The sequence below is a fragment of the Tamandua tetradactyla genome, chromosome 7 (genome assembly GCF_023851605.1).
Source record: "Tamandua tetradactyla isolate mTamTet1 chromosome 7, mTamTet1.pri, whole genome shotgun sequence".
Classification (NCBI taxonomy): domain Eukaryota; kingdom Metazoa; phylum Chordata; class Mammalia; order Pilosa; family Myrmecophagidae; genus Tamandua; species Tamandua tetradactyla.
Genome location: NC_135333.1, coordinates 10,212,893 through 10,229,153, shown reverse-complemented (window position 1 = coordinate 10,229,153; position 16,261 = coordinate 10,212,893). Strand labels below are relative to the sequence as shown.

Genomic DNA, 16,261 nt, shown 5'->3' with positions numbered 1-16,261 from the left:
AAACATATAATTTCTGATACGAACTTTATAAAGGGAGAGAACACGGATATAAGAATGTAAAAATACGATTGAAGTTAAGTTGGTGTCAAAATAAAGATTTTTGTAGATTTAAGATGTTATATTTGCATCCTATGGTAACTACAAAGAAAATATCAGATAATATACAAACTCATAGAGACTGAAATTAGAATACAGGTTGCCAGATGTGGGGGAAGGAGGAAAAGAAAGAATGCAAGGTTAAAGTATAAAGAGTAAATAGGCTTCCATTTGGGGAGATGGGAAAATTTTAGTTATGGAAGGTGGTGAGGGTACCAAAATATTGTGAATATGAGTAATTTTGCTGATTGATATGCTTTGGGAGTCATTAAGATGGGAAAGTTTAGCTTGTATGTATGTTCCCACAATAAAAAAAAACCAAGCAACTAAAGACAAAGGTAAGATAAGTGAATTTCCTCAGTCAATCTTAGGAAATGTGTATGACAATATTAAGTGTTCAAAGGAGCGCTATGTATGCAACCTACACTCAGTGTTCAGAAAGTGGATTGATTGATAGAGAGAGAAAGACAGATATACTGAATGATAGATAGATGGGTAGACAGACAGAATGATACAGAAAGTGTGGCAAAATGTCACATTGGTGGATCTGGGAATCTGGGGGTGTTAGGAGTATTGGGAAGTTCTCTGTTTAGAGTTTATATCATTTTTATAACTGTACTGTATGTTTGAAAGTATTTCTAAATAAGAAGTTAAAATAAGGAAATTAAGCATTTTATAGAGGAGAAATTTTAATTATTGATCTTAGAATTTTGGGTGGAAATATTTACCTGTGTTTTCCTTTTATATTACACTGGATATATTCATTCATGATTATATTATCCTCATAAACATTTGTTGAGCACCTCTTATAAATCAGGCACTGTTCTACATGCTAGCAATTCAGCGTTGAACAAAATATGAAAAAAAAAATCCCTGCTCTCAAGGAGCTTACACTCTAGATTCATATGCATACCTCACTGTGTGTGATTTTGTCATTTTGCATTTTCCCGCCATACTGGCCATTTTCATTGTAGTCACCTCTGGCCATTTTCATTTTTTATTAATTTTACTTACACATACTCCATATCCACCAAATGTACACTCAACCTTCCTTCTCCTCTCCATCCCCTTGTAACTTGTGTTCTACTTTCCGTAACGGTGTACATGCTATTTCTAGAAATTTCTTATAAGTGAAATCACACAATATTTGTCCTATGTGTCATTCTTATTTCACTGAACACAGTGTTTTCAATTCTTCCATGTTGCAGCATGTCTCAGAATTTCATTCTTTTTCAACATCCAGTTAATATACCATTGTGTACATATAGCATTTTGTTATCTATTCATCTCTTCTTTTTTATTTATTTTTTATTTTTTATTTTTTTATTAAGGGAAAGAAAAAAAAAAGAAATTAATACAACATTTAGAAATCATACCGTTCTACATATGCACTCAGTAATTCTTAACATCATCACAAAGATGCATGATCATTGTTTCTTAGTACATTTGCATCGGTTTAGAGGAACTAGTAACACAACAGAAAAAGATATAAGATGTTAATATAAAGAAAAGAAATAAAAGTAGTAATAATAGTAAAAAACAACAACAACAAACAAACCAACAAGCAAACAAAAACAAAAAAAACCCTATAGCTCAGATGCAGCTTCATTCAGTATTTTAACATGATTACTTTACATTTAGGTATTATTGTGCTGTCCATTTTTGAGTTTTTGTATCTAGTCCTGTTGCACAGTCTGTATCCCTTCAGCTTCAATTACCCATTGTCTTACCCTGTTTCTAACTCCTGCTGAACTCTGTTACCAATGACATATTTCAAGTTTATTCTCGAATGTCCGTTCACATCAGTGGGACCATACAGTATTTGTCCTTTAGTTTTTGGCTGGATTCACTCAGCATAATATTCTCTAGGTCCATCCATGTTATTACATGGTTCATAAGTTTATCTTGTCTTAAAGCTGCATAATATTCCATCGTATGTATATACCACAGTTTGTTTAGCCACTCTTCTGTTGATGGAGATTTTGGCTGTTTCCATCTCTTTGCAATTGTAAATAACGCTGCTATAAACATTGGTGTGCAAATGTCCGTTTGTGTCTTTGCCCTTAAGTCCTTTGAGTAGATACCTAGCAATGGTATTGCTGGGTCATATGGCAATTCTATATTCAGCTTTTTGAGGAGCCGCCAAACTGCCTTCCACAGTGGTTGCACCCTTTGACATTCCCACCAACAGTGGATAAGTGTGCCTCTTTCTCCGCATCCTCTCCAGCACTTGTCATTTTCTGTTTTGTTGATAATGGCCATTCTGGTGGGTGTGAGATGGTATCTCATTGTGGTTTTGATTTGCATTTCTCTAATGGCCAGGGACATTGAACATCTCTTCATGTGCCTCTTGGCCATCCGTATTTCTTCTTCTCGTAGGTGTCTGTTTAAGTCTTTTTCCCATTTTGTAATTGGGTTGGCTGTCTTTTTGTTGTTGAGTTGAACAATCTCTTTATAAATTCTGGATACTAGACCTTTATCTGATATGTCATTTCCAAATATTGTCTCCCATTGTGTAGGCTGTCTTTCTACTTTCTTGATGAAGTTCTTTGATGCACAAAAGTGTTTAATTTTGAGGAGCTCCAATTTATTTATTTCTTTCTTCAGTGCTCTTGCTTTAGGTTTAAGGTCCATAAAACCGCCTCCAGTTGTAAGATTCGTAAGATATCTCCCTACATTTTCCTCTAACTGTGTTATGGTCTTAGACCTAATGTTTAGATCTTTGATCCATTTTGAGTTAATTTTTGTATAAGGTGTGAGATACGGGTCTTCTTTCATTCTTTTACTTATGGATATCCAGTTCTCTAGGCACCATTTATTGAAGAGACTGTTCTGTCCCAGGTGAGTTGGCTTGACTGCCTTATCAAAGATCAAATGTCCATAGATGAGAGGGTCTATATCTGAGCACTCTATTCGATTCCATTGGTCGATATATCTATCTTTATGCCAATACCATGCTGTTTTGACCACTGTGGCTTCATAATATGCCTTAAAGTCCGGCATCGCAAGACCTCCAGCTTCGTTTTTTTTCCTCAAGATGTTTTCAGCAATTCGGGGCACCCTGCCCTTCCAGATAAATTTGCTTATTGGTTTTTCTAATTCTGAAAAATAAGTTGTTGGGATTTTGATTGGTATTGCATTGAATCTGTAGATGAGTTTAGGTAGGATTGACATCTTAATTATATTTAGTCTTCCAATCCATGAACACGGTATGCCCTTCCTTCTATTTAGGTCTTCTGTGATTTCTTTTAACAGTTTTTTGTAGTTTTCTTTATATAGGTTTTTTGTCTCTTTGGTTAAATTTATTTCTAGGTATTTTATTCTTTTAGTTGCGATTGTAAATGGGATTCGTTTCTTGATTTCCGCCTCAGCTTGTTCATTACTAGTGTATAGAAAAGCTACAGATTTTTGAATGTTGATCTTGTAGCCTGCTACTTTGCTGTACTCATTTATTAGCTCTAGTAATTTTGTTGTGGATTTTTCTGGGTTTTCTACATATAGTATCATATCGTCTGCAAACAGTGATAGTTTTACTTCTTCCTTTCCAATTTTGATGCCTTGTATTTCTTTTTCTTGCCTAATTGCTCTGGCTAGAACTTCCAACACAATGTTGAATAATAGTGGTGATAGTGGACATCCTTGTCTTGTTCCTGATCTTAGGGGGAAAGTTTTCAATTTTTCCCCATTGAGGATGATATTAGCTGTGGGTTTTTCATATATTCCCTCGATCATTTTAAGGAAGTTCCCTTGTATTCCTATCTTTCGAAGTGTTTTCAGCAGGAAAGGATGTTGAATCTTGTCAAATGCCTTCTCTGCATCAATTGAGATGATCATGTGATTTTTCTGCTTTGATTTGTTGATATGGTGTATTACATTAATTGATTTTCTTATGTTGAACCATCCTTGCATACCTGGGATGAATCCTACTTGGTCATGATGTATAATTCTTTTAATGTGTTGCTGGATACGATTTGCTAGAATTTTATTGAGGATTTTTGCATCTGTATTCATTAGAGAGATTGGTCTGTAGTTTTCTTTTTTTGTAATATCTTTGCCTGGTTTTGGTATGAGGGTGATGTTGGCTTCATAGAATGAATTAGGTAGTTTTCCCTCCACTTCGATTATGTTGAAGAGTTTGAGGAGAGTAGGTACTAATTCTTTCTGGAATGTTTGATAGAATTCACATGTGAAGCCGTCTGGTCCTGGACTTTTCTTTTTAGGGAGCTGTTGAATAACTAATTCAATCTCTTTACTTGTGATTGGTTTGTTGAGGTCGTCTATTTCTTCTTGAGTCAAAGTTGGTTGTTCATGTCTTTCCAGGAACCTGTCCATTTCATCTAAATTGTTGTATTTATTAGTGTAAAGTTGTTCATAGTATCCTGTTATTACCTCCTTTATTTCTGTGAGGTCAGTAGTTATGTCTCCTCTTTCATTTCTAATCTTATTTATTTGCATCCTCTCTCTTCTTCTTTTTGTCAATCTTGCTAAGGGCCCATCAATCTTGTTGATTTTCTCATAGAACCAACTTCTGGTCTTATTGATTTTCTCTATTGTTTTCATGTTTTCAATTTCTTTTATTTCTGTTCTAATCTTTGTGATTTCTTTCCTTTTGCTTGCTTTGGGATTAGTTTGCTGTTTTTTCTCCAGTTCTTCCAAGTGGACAGGTAATTCCTGCATTTTTGCCTTTTCTTCTTTTCTGATAAAGGCATTTAGGGCAATAAATTTCCCTCTTAGCACTGCCTTTGCTGCGACCCATAAGTTTTGATATGTTGTGTCTTCATTTTCATTTGCCTCTAGGTATTTACTAATTTCTCTTGCAATTTCTTCTTTGACCCACTTGTTGTTTAAGAGTGTGTTGTTGAGCCTCCATGTATTTATGAATTTTCTGGCACTCCACCTATTATTGATTTCCAACTTCATTCCTTTATGATCCGAGAAAGTGTTGTGTATGATTTCAATCTTTTTAAATTTGTTAAGACTTGCTTTGTGACCCAGCATATGGTCTATCTTTGAGAATGATCCATGAGCACTTGAAAAAAAGGTGTATCCTGCTGTTGTGGGATGTAATGTCCTATAAATGTCTGTTAAGTCAAGCTCATTTATAGTAATATTCAGGTTCTCTATTTCTTTATTGATCCTCTGTCTAGATGTTCTTTCCATTGATGAGAGTGGTGATTGAAGTCTCCAACTATTATGGTATATGTGTCTATTTCCCTTTTCAGTGTTTGCAGTGTATTCCTCACGTATTTTGGGGCATTCTGGTTCGGTGCGTAAATATTTACGATTGTTATGTCTTCTTGCTTAATTGTTCCTTTTAATAGTATATAGTGTCCTTCTTTGTCCCTTTTAACTGTTTTACATTTGAAGTCTAATTTGTTGGATATTAGTATAGCCACTCCTGCTCTTTTATGGTTGTTATTTGCATGAAATATCTTTTCCCAACCTTTCACTTTCAACCTATATTTATCTTTGGGTCTAAGATGTGTTTCCTGCAGACAGCATATAGAAGGATCCTGTTTTTTAATCCATTCTGCCAGTCTATGTTTTTTAATTGGGGAATTCAGTCCATTAACATTTAGAGTTATTACTGTTTGGATAATATTTTCCTCTACCATTTTGCCTTTTGTATTATATATATCATATCTGACTTTCCTTCTTTCTACACTTTTCTCCATGCCTCTCTCTTCTGTCTTTTTGTATCTGACTCTAGTGCTCCCTTTAGTATTTCTTGCAGAGCTGGTCTCTTGGTCACAAATTCTCTTAGTGACTTTTTGTCTGAGAATGTTTTAATTTCTCCCTCATTTTTGAAGGACAACTTTGCTGGATATAGGAGTCTTGGCTGGCAGTTTTTCTCTTTTAGTAACTTAAATATATCATCCCACTGTCTTCTAGCTTCCATGGTTTCTGCTGAGAAATCTACACATAGTCTTATTGGGTTTCCCTTGTATGTGACAGGTTGTTTTTCTCTCGCTGCTTTCAAGATCCTCTCTTTCTCTTTGACCTCTGACATTCTAACTAGTAAGTGTCTTTGGGAATGCCTATTTGGGTCTAATCTCTTTGGGGTGCGGTGCACTTCTTGGATCTATAATTTTAGGTCTTTCATAAGAGTTGGGAAATTTTCAGTGATAATTTCTTCCATTAGTTTTTCTCCTCCTTTTCCCTTCTCTTCTCCTTCTGGGATACCCAGTACACGTATATTTGTACGGTTCACATTGTCCTTGAGTTCCCTGATACCTTGTTCAAATTTTTCCATTCTTTTCCGGATAGTTTCTGTTTCTTTTTGGAATTCAGATGTTTCATCCTCCAAATCACTAATTCTATCTTCTGTCTCTTTAAATCTGTCATTGTAGGTATCCATTGTTTTTTCCATCTTTTCTACTTTATCTTTCACTTCCATAAGTTCTGTGATTTGTTTTTTCAGTTTTTCTATTTCTTCTTTATGTTCAGCCCATGTCTTCTTCATGTCCTCCCTCAATTTATCGATTTCGTTTTTGAAGAGGTTTTCCATTTCTGTTCGTATATTCAGCATTAGTTGTTTCAGCTCCTGTATCTCATCTGAACTATTGGTTTCTTCGTTTGACTGGGCCATATGTTCAATTTTCTGAGCATGATCCGTCATCTTCTGCTGGCGTCTGGGCATTTAGTCAGATTTCCCTGGGTGTTCGACCCCACAGGTTGAAAGATTTTTCTGTGCAATCTCTGGGTTCTGTTTTTCTTATCCTGCCCAGTAGGTGGTACTCGTGGCACACGTTTGTCTACGGGTTCCACCAGTGAAAGTTGCTGTGGGTCCTTTAACTCTGGAAAATTCTCGCCGTAGGGGAGGTTCGGCAGCCGAAGCGTCTTGGAAGAATGCCAGCCGGCCTGGGGTTCCAAATGCGGGGAGGGTCGCCGGCCCCCGCAGCACGGGAGAGTGTCCAGCCGAATTAGCTAGTCGGCCCGGGGCACCAAGCATGGCGGGAGGGCGCCAGCTGTCGCAGCCCGGGAGAGTGCACTGTTCCCAGCCGGACGGGGGAGTCACGTGTTTGGAAGGGATCCCCCGGTCACTGTTCTCCGCAGTCTGGGGATTTCCGACCCAACTATCTCAGTTGTTCCGGGGGGCCTCGCGTGGTGGGGGCACCAGCCGCCGCGGCCTAAGGGGACCGCCTGTCCAATTCTACCAGCTGGCCTGGGAAGGTGGAAGGGAGGGACTCCGGTCGCTTGCCGTCCCACCCAGGAAAGCCCGTGCCCCTTGGTGATCTCACCGGAGCTGATTCTCCCAGATAGTCAGCCGTTCCAGGATGGGGTACGCTGTCCCTTTGATCTCCCTCGTGGCTCCGGGAGCTGCTCTGTATTATCTCCACTCCCCCAGTAGCTGTTCTGGAGGAGGAAAGGTGAGGGCGGCAAGGCTGTCGAGGCTGGTGGCGGAGGAGCCGGTGAAGGCGGGGGAAGAGGGCACCGTGGTGGTTGGAGAGCGGCCGGAGCAGGAGGGGAAAGAGGGGGGAGAAGGAGGGCGGGTGGGTCGGCTGCTGCGGGGCGTGGGCGCCGCGCGGCGGGCTGGCGGAGAAAGAGCTATTCATCTCTTGATGGACACTCGAGTGATGTCCACCTTTTGGCTATTATGAATAACAATGCTATAAATATTGGCATACAAATACCTGTTTGAGACCCTGCTTTCTTTTGGGAAACTGAATTTTCTGGTCATATTGTAATTCTTTATTCAACTTTTGCGGAACAGCCATACTCCTTGCCATAGGGGCTGAATCATTTCACATTCCCACCAACAACGCATTAGAGCTCCTCTGCATTCACTCTAACACTTGTGTTCTATTAAGAAAAAGGACAGCCAGCCATTCACATGGGTATATAGTGATACCTCCTTGTGGTTTTAGTTTGAATTTCTCCAACAGCTAAGGATACTAGGCATCTTTTCTTGTGGTTATTGGCCATTAGTATATCTTATTTGGAAAAATATAATACTGAAGTCCTTCGACCACCCTCCAACATTGTTCCTCATTTTAAAATTATTTTGGTTATTCAGGACCCCTATAAGTTCCATATGAATTTAAGGACTGACTTCTGAATTTCTATAAAAACACTGCTGTAATTTTGAAGGGGAGTCCATTGAATTTGTAGATTGCTTTGATTAATTGACATTTTAACAATATTAAGTTTTCCAGTCTACAAACATGGGATGCTTTACCATTTACTTAGATGTTCTTTAATTTCTTTCAGCAGTGATTTATAGTTTTCAGTGTACAAATCTTTTAAACCTCTGAAGCAAGTTGCTGAATGATGTGTTGTGGAAACATAGGCTTAGAAGGTGTTTGATTACTGAGTCAATCTTCGTACTTGTTATTAATTTGTTGAGGTTTTCTCTTTTTGAGCCAATTTAGATTATTTTTACATTTCTAGGAATTTTTCCATTCATGTAGATTATCTAATTCATTGACAACCATTGTTCATATATTCTCTTATAAGCATTTTTATTTATGTAAAATCAATGGTGCCATCATTTTCATTTCTGATTTTGGTTATTTGCATCTTTTCTCTTTGACAGTCTGTTTAAAGATTTGTCAATTGTATTGATTTTTCAAACAACCAACTTATTGTTTTGGTGATTCTCTCAATTATTTTCCATTCTCTATTTAAATAGTCTCAGTTCTAATCTAATATGGGCAATCATAACTACAAATTTCTCTGTGAGCACTGCCTTCACTGCATCCTATACATTGTGGTATGCGGTGTCTTCATTTTTATTCATCTCAAAGTATTTTAGAATTTCCCTTGTAATGTCTTCTTTAGCTCATTGGTTGTTTAAGAGTGTGCTTTTAATTTCCAAATATTTATAAGTCTTCCAGATATCCTTCTGTAATTGATTTCTAGCTTTAATACATTTTCGTCAGAGAAATTATTTAGTATGATTTCAACATTTAAAACGTACTGAGATTCATCTTGTGCCCTAAGATATGTTATATCTTGGGGAATTATCCAGGTGCACTTGAAGAGAATGTGTGTTGTGCTGTTGTTTGGTGAAGTATTCTACATATGTCTGTTAGATTATTTGGTTTAATTTAATTGACCTACATATACTTTGTTCCTATATCCCCCTATCCTTCCCTTTTATGTTGTTCCTGTCACAAATACTTCTTTCTACAGTGTGCGCACAGTAACAAAGACTTGAGGTTTTTTTATGCATATAAAATTTAAATTATATAAGAATTAAAAGACAGCATTACAAATAAAAAATTCAGTAATACTGGCATTTATATTGTTAAAGGAGATAAAGCAAAATGGAGTCTACAGGAATTTAAAGTAGAGTCAGGAGGCCATTCAGGAAGTTTCTCTTATGCAGTATCAGCTTGATATCTCAAACTGCCAAAGTATGCAAAACAAAAGCAACAATGTTTCCGAGGACATTTGGACATCATGAACTAAGCACAATATAAAGAAATCAGTAAGCTAATTTTAAGGACATTTGGAATGCTCTGAACATCCACCAGTCCTAATTCTTTATGAACTTGAGTAAACTTCTTCCTTTTCTTTAAAAACCCGTTTGAAAATCCCAACAGGGGCCACAATTTAGGTTACTACCTGAATTTGTACTCCTTGAATTGCGATTCAAAGATTCAAATAAATGCTTTTGTTGCCTTACTTTTCAGTTCATTATTTCTCAGCCAAATTTAATGGTGTTTAGAAGTGGAATACAGAGTGAACACAACTCTATTATGGAGCTGAAGTTGGATTTGAGGACAGTACTTACTAGGGCTTCTTGCACTCTGCTGTCTCCTCAATGGCCTCAGGTTTTTGTTGGTGAGTCCTTTTGGTTCTGGACCTCCCTTCCTTTGCTTGAAGTTCTGACCTTTGTTTGGGTGTCTTCTCGTTAAGGTCAATTTGAACTTTTATTCTTCTGGTTTTATTTTGAGCTTTGTTCTTTGGTTTGGACTGATAACAGCAGTTCTTTTGTTTGCCCTTTTGGTTTGCTGAAATTTCACATAAATTTGGAATCACTTCCTTCTCTATGATATTATACAGAGGTGACTCCCTAACATTTTATTGAATGAATCTTGATTGAGAGCAATCACACAATAATCTTGTCAGATGGCAGTTGGGCACTTACATGCTATTAGAGCACCCATCACTTTCTTTGTAGATTTGGTTTCCAAAGACTAAAAAGACTCCTGTGTAAGGATAAAGTAGTCATTGATAGGAAAGAGTGACAATAGGTCACCTGCCACCCTCAAGACAATTTCTGTGCAACACCTGGTTATGGGTCAGACAATTAGGACACAGGGTATCTGCTAAGTTAGGGAAGTTCCTCCTGAAGGCATATTATAAAACACTACATTAACCTAGCTCTAAGATAAATCTTGTCAGGCTTTTGGCTTTAGGATTGGATTGCTCTCAATCAGAAATATTGGATTCTAATTCTTCAAAAATGTCTAATTGTGCACTGCCATTAAGCACTGCAGCTGGGTTTTAAAATTTTTCTTTTTTTAATTTTTTTTTCTTGTGAAAAATAACATATATGCAAAAAAGCAATAAATCTCAAAGCACATTGCAATAATTAGTTGTAGAACAGATTTCCGAGTTCGGTGTGGGTTACAATTTCACCATTTTAGTTTTTTGCTTCTAGCTGCTCTAAATTACTAGAGACTAAAAGAAATATCAATAAAATGATTCAGCAATCATACTTGTTTGTTAAACCCTCCCTTCTCTATATAACTCTACCATCATCTTTGATCTTTCTCCCACTCTTTAGGGGTATTTGAGTTATGTCCATTCTAACTTTTTCATGTTGGAAGGGGCTTTTGATAATATGGGATAGGGAATTGATGTTCTGGAGAGGCTGGCCCCTCTGCATTTCAGGACTTATCTGGTCTAGTGACCCATCTGGAGGGTGTAGGTTTCTGGAAAGTTACCCTAGTGCATGGAACCTTTGTAGAATCTTATGTAATGACCTAGATGCTATTTAGGATTGGCAAGAATGGTTTTGTTTTTGTTTTGGCAAGTTATGGTAGATAGCAGTGTCTAACCGAGCCTGTGTAAGAGTGACCTCCAGAGCAGTCTCTTGACTCTATTTGAACTCTCTCAGCCATGGATACCTTATTTGTTGTACTTCTTTTCCCCCTTTTGGTCAGTGTTCTAGTTTGCTAGCTGCCAGAATGCAACACACCAGAGACGGATTGGCTTTTAATAAAAGGGGAATTTATTTCATTAGTTCTTCAGAGGAAAGGCAGCTAACTTTTATCTGAGGTTCTTTCTTACGTGGGAAGGCTCAGGGAGATCTATGCTGGCCTTCTCTCCAGGCCGCTGGGTTCCAATAACTTAGCATGGGGTGTTTTCTTTCTGCATCTCCAAAAGTCTGGGCTGAGCTGCAAGTGCTGAGATGAGGTATGCTGAGCTGCTTTGGCATCTAGGTCATTTAAGCACCAACCAATTAACTCCAACATCATTCATTGCAGCAGGTACGCCTCTTAGTCGACTGCAACAGATGAGGTTCACGTACCATTGGCTCATGTCCACAGCAACAGAACTAGGCATGTTCACCTGGCCAAGGTGACAATTGAATCTAACTACCACAGTCAGGATGGTATTGTTGATTCCATGGTGTCATCCCTGGGAACCATCTCCCATACCACCAGGGAGACATTCACCCTTGGATGTCATGTCCCATGTAAGGGGGAGAAATGATTTCACTTGCAGAGTTGGACTTAGGGAGAGGCCACATCTGAGCAACAAAAGTGGTCCTCTGGAAATAACTCTTAGGCATATCTATAGGTAGGCTAAGCTTCTCTAACGACATACATAAACTTCAGAAGAGCAAGTTTCAAGATCAAGGGTTTGGCCTATTGATTTGGGTGACCCTAATGTTTGACACAATATCAAAGGGTTTCCCAGTAGTAAAGTTTAATAGTTCCACATTTTTCCCCATCCTTCAACGGACTTTGCCAATATTTTTTGAATATCTGTTTAATAGACTCTGAGATGTATCCGGGCATTACATTAAGCTATAGAGGATTAAAGACCCTCATTCTTATTCTGGCTCCCTGTGTTTGGATTGTTTAAATGATTTATCCAAACAGGTTGAACTGATTATGTGCTACAGAAAACTTAGATTCTGGACAAAATAAACCTTCCTTTGGTCTCAAAGAGTAGATGAGGTTCTAAAATATAGACGATGTCTTCATGACCTTTGTATTCTGAATTACCTTAATCTAGATTTGATCAGCTTCATTCTTATCTCTAAATACCAGGTTATACCTATATAAAATGGCCTTTCAAAATCCAGAAAAAACAATTACTGCTCCAGACTAAATGTGACTGTTTTAAGAGTTTATAATGTAGACGGCTGTTTTCTTATAAGTATTTTCTGAATGAGACTATACAATATTTGCTCTTTTAATTCTGGCTTATTTTGCTTCACCAAATATTCCCCAGGATCATTCACAATGTTACATGCCTCACAATTTTGTTTTTTTGTAGCAGTACAATATTCAATATATCTACATACCATTGTTCACCAATCTACTTCTCAGTTAGTGCATCCTTCAGCCACTTCCATCTACTGGGCCTCATGTACAATTTCCAAAGTCAACAGTACTTCAATACTTCCAATTTTAGATAATTTTATTATTCCCAAGAGAAAGTTAACCAATAACACATACCCTTACCAAATAGAAAATCTAAACCTCCCCTTAACTCTTGTCACCACCACTCCCAGTTTTTACTCCTTTTGTTGCTATGGCACTGCTAATGGTTTCCTGTTAAATATAACCTATGGCATGCAATAGCAGTTTTCTTCCTATACCCCAAACTTATGTACTCATTGTACAAGATCTATACCTTTGCAGTAGTTCATGCAAGAATTATTTATATTTTTAGTGTTAATCAGTGGGACACATGGGTCTACATAATTCCTTTCAATCATGTTCATCTTCAATATCATAATATTACTTACAGATCCACTAGTGGACCACCTTCACTTCTATCTATTCTCTTACATTTAAGTTCAACCTCATTAGCTAACCATTCACCCATCTCTAGCTTCTGTGTATCTCTAGGTCACCTATATTCTGTATCATAAGCCTCTGATTTTACCTTTACCATGATCATTAAAGTGGAATCATACAGTATCTGTCCTTTTGTCTTTGGCTTATTTCACTCATGCAGCTGGTTTTATGTATAAAAATTATGGTCCTGCATCATGGAAATGCTTATCTCACTGGACCTGGCATACTAAAAGTAACCCTGAATTATAATGGTCATGAGAATCTTTTAATATGCCTAATTTAGTGTATTTGCAAGCAAAATTGGTGAATAGGGACTATAAGATCAAAGGCCCTAAAAGGGATACATTTTAAAATGGATACTTTGAAGGTTCCAAAGGTCCAACATATTCCAAAATTATCTCTCTTCCAAAAACAAATACCAAAATAACAAAACAAGTCCTTATCTAATAGCATGACTAAACAAAATACTGTTTGAAAACTGAATTTTCTGAGGCTGCTTCAGCTAATCTACCTTTCCTTCCTGCTCTGATTCATCCTAGCCTCTCCAAGTTGCTGTTTTTTAATACATTTACATTTTTTAAAAATATTATTTACTTAAAAAACAATGGTTCCAAACTTCATTGTTTAAAAACTTAATAAGTACATGTTAATTAGAATAACTTTTCATAAAGCTTTCCTTGTCCTTGGGTCCCTTTACTTGTTAAATGTGCAATTGGAACCTAATCTGAGTTGTTATAAACTATTATTTGCTTTGAGTTGGTCTCTGTGCTTGGCATATTTTGTCTTTTTATGAATTAACAAATATAAATGTAATTTTCTAATCATGATCAACTATGATCACAAAGCTAGATGGGCTAATGGTCATATTTCACTTTACTGATTAATTTCCAGGTTTTTTGTAGTATGGCTATTAGAAAGGAAAATGTTTCAGAGAAACTATAAAATTGAAAGGGGTGTGGTTTGGGTGGAAATGTAGGTTAGCCAATTAAAATAGTTTCTGATGTTCTTTATTTATATGAAAGGCTTTTTTGGAGGGGTTTCTAAGGAAATAAATTTAATTGCCTTCATCATATTTTACTTAATTTTGTCCTTCAAGGAAAAAAAGGAATGTATCGCATAGTTTATAATGTACTTTTTATATAACTTAAAAATGCTACTTAACATTCTTTATGATTCCCTGAAAAGTACTAACAGAATACATTGTTTCTAAACTAATTTGAACTTGGAACCTTTTGTTTGTGTGTGTGTCTAGGAGTAACTGGAAAGATCCCATAGAACTGGTGTTTTTTGGAACATACTTGGAGCAAATACTGGGTAATGCTTATTATTTTTTAGCCCAACAGAAAATAGCAAATTATTTTTACATGAGTCAAGTTTTGCACTGATTTTCCTTACACTTAAATTAGTAAGTCAGTACTGAACCAGCCTTATTATTCTCAAATCATAGTTCTCCATTAGCTAGAGAGGAACTATGTGTATTTCTCCCTTCTTAAAGTTAGGACTTGGTAGATATTACTGTGGAAAGTTCTAAATTTGCCAACTACAAATTTGTAAAATTCTCATTATGTAACTTGTGGTCTTGAAGGGCTTGCTAACATATATATGATTTTTAAAAACTTTTTTTATTGTGAAATATAACATATGCACAAAAAACCCCACTAAATTTCAAAGTACATTTAACAAACAGTTGTAGAACATATTCCAAAGTTCGGTATGGGTCACAGTTTAACAATTTCAGGTTCTTCCTTCTTGCTGCTCCAAGATACTGGAGATAAAGAGAAATACCAATATAATGATTCTGCAGTCACACTCATTTGTTAAACCCTATCTTCTCTGTTATAACTCTTTCTTTTCCTTTGATCCTTTTCCCAGTCTCCAGGGGTATTTGGGCTATACCCATTCCAACACTTTTATGTTGGAAAGGGATGTTGATAATATGGGAATGGTGGATGGAACTAGTTGATATTCTTGGAGAGGCTGGTCCCTCTGGGTTTCAGGATTTATCTGTAAGTTATAAGTTTCTGGAAAGTAAACTTAGGGCATGAAACTTTTGTAGAATCCCAGATAGAGCCCTAGGTATTCTTTGGTGTTAATAGGAATGATGTTGGTTGTGGGCTGGCAAAACCACAGCAATTAGTGATATCTAGCAGAAACTTACATAGAGTAAGCCTTCTGACTCTATTTGAACTCTCTTAGCCATTGTTGTACACTGCGAGCTGCCAGATGCGATATACCAGAAACTGAATGGTTTTTAAAAGGGAGAATTTATTAAGTTGCAAGTTTTTAGTTCTAAGGCCATGAAAATGTCCTAATTAAAGCAAGTTTATAAAAAAGTTCAAATTAAGGCGCCAAAAAGAGGTTACTTTCACTCAGAAAAGGTCAGAGAAGTTCAGAGTTTTTCTCTCAACTGGAAAGGCACATGGTGACCATGACAACACCTGTTAGCTTTCTCTCCAGGCTTCTTATTACATGAAGCATCCCCAGGGCCATTTTCCTTCTTCATCTCCAAAGGTCTCTGGCTGTGTGGACTCTCATGGTTCTTGTGGTTCCTCTCTCTAGAATGTTTCCTTGTTTAAAGGATTCCAGTAAACTAATCAAGTTCCACCTGGAATAAGTGGCGTCACATCTCCATCTAATCAAATGTTAATACCCACAATTGGGTGTGTCACATCTCCATGGAGATACTCTAAAGCTTCCAACCTACACTGTTGAATCAGGATTAAAGAAATGGCAACTCCCACAAGATTGGAACAGGGTTAAAACCTGGCTTTCCTAGGGCACATAATCCTTTCAAACCCACACAGCCACTGATACCTTATTTTGCTTTTATTTCTTATTTCCATTTTTTCTTGATACCTTATTTTGTTACATCTCCTTCCCCACTTTTGGTCAGGAAGAAACTGACCCCATGATGCCAGGACCAGGCTCATTGCTGGGAGTCATGTCCTATGTGCGGGTAATATTTTCCTTGCAGAAAGGGGCCACATCTGAGCCACAAAAGAGGTTTTCTGGGAGTAACTCAGGCATAATTATAGGTAGGTTTACCTTCTCTGCTACAGAAATAAGTTTCATAAGGGCAAGCCTCAAGAACAAGAGCTTGGCCTATTAACTTGGTAGTCACTAATATTTGAGAGAATATCAGTGGTTTCTCAGGTGAGAAAGTTTATAGTTCTATA

At 37.1% G+C, this 16,261-nt stretch overlaps 1 protein-coding gene across 2 annotated transcripts in view; it reads right to left on the bottom strand.

The window, feature by feature from the left end:
* Positions 1–16,261, bottom strand: part of CHRM3 (cholinergic receptor muscarinic 3) — an 887,892-nt gene that overhangs the window by 850,885 nt on the left and 20,746 nt on the right. Inside the window, exon 2 of one of the 2 annotated variants that reach the window (XR_013179188.1) lies at positions 14,269–14,850. The exons of the other annotated variant lie outside the window; for it this stretch is intronic. The gene's annotated coding sequence lies outside the window, so the exon portion shown is untranslated. Of the gene's footprint in view, positions 1–14,268; positions 14,851–16,261 lie in introns of those variants that run through there. 2 annotated transcript variants of the gene reach the window in all.